The following is a 1,283-nucleotide window of genomic DNA, read 5'->3' as shown; positions in this document are numbered from 1 at the left end:
CGTAGTTTTGAGGCTTCTAATGAGCCATTGTCCTGTTGGCGCCCACGCAGTTAGACTAGGAATTCTACCAGACACTRTCTGCAGAAGCTGTATCAGAGAAGATGGCGTGGAAGCAACTCAACACTTCCTTTTTGACTGTCCCGCATTTGGGAGRTCAGGACTTAAACACTCGAAAGCGTATACCTACAGACATTCCGCCATGAATAACTGTTCTTGTTCATTCGAAATGAATAACTGTTTACCAATTCAAAAGCAAAAAAATAGTCGTCTTTGGAAATTCCATTAATTTTGGAATTCTTATACTCAAGTTCAAAYTTGCTGAACGCATGCTCTGTGTATGCACGTATATGTGGGAGGTCATATGAACAAAATATTTGAGCAATTTTAAGCAAACCGAATTTCCCCATTTAATTGTGTAATATTTTAGACATCGTATGTACCACATATACATACATATATATGTATATATGTTAAACTACATATTATGTATAGGTATATACATATATAATTGCAACTAATGGCCATGAAAATGTTCGAGCAGCGGGTGAAGGTAGGTCATACAAGCAATGGGTGTAATTAAAATAAGCCAATGCAGCAGAAAGTGAAGCACCTTTTTTTTTTTTTGATTTCTTATACACATACATATGACTGTGAAGCTGCTTTTACGTATGTATGCAGGTTTATGAATTTGGTTTTTGGAGAAGAAAAATGGGATTTTACCCGACAAACTTATTGAAAGATGGCAAAAGATAGTGAGCATATATAACCCATGGCGACATTGCAATACAAAAGCAACWCACATATGCAACATTTTGTCAACCCGCATTGTGTGGCCGACTAATTGGCAGTGGCAGCATACAAAAGTCAACTTACAAAGGCGTCATTATTATCCATGTTAAAATGTGAACTCGAGCAGTCAAAGCTAATGAATGGAAAATAGATTAACAAAAGTGAGAGAAAAATGCACAACGAAGTTGGAGTGCACACACGCACAAGTGACACAGCGCAAGACTACCACGACATACATATACTAACATTACATACATACATACAATATACATTTATAAGCACTTTGCACTCAATACAATGTAGCGGTGACAGCTTGGAAATGTCGCTGAGCAAATACGAATAGCGATTACTCTCACCTTCTGGGAGAGTTAACGGTGTTRAAAAAGCGCTCGATAATCAAGTGGAATGACTTAACTCAAGGCATAAGTACGCATGCAACATAAGTTTGTAAAGCTGAGACTTTGACTTCTTTTAGTTTGTTTAGTTAGTGTTTG

The sequence above is a fragment of the Bactrocera latifrons genome, unplaced genomic scaffold, assembly GCF_001853355.1.
Source record: "Bactrocera latifrons isolate USDA-ARS-PBARC rearing strain unplaced genomic scaffold, ASM185335v1 scaffold_8, whole genome shotgun sequence".
In the NCBI taxonomy this organism is placed as follows: Eukaryota; Metazoa; Arthropoda; class Insecta; order Diptera; family Tephritidae; genus Bactrocera; species Bactrocera latifrons.
Note: the sequence above shows the minus strand (reverse complement) of the source record.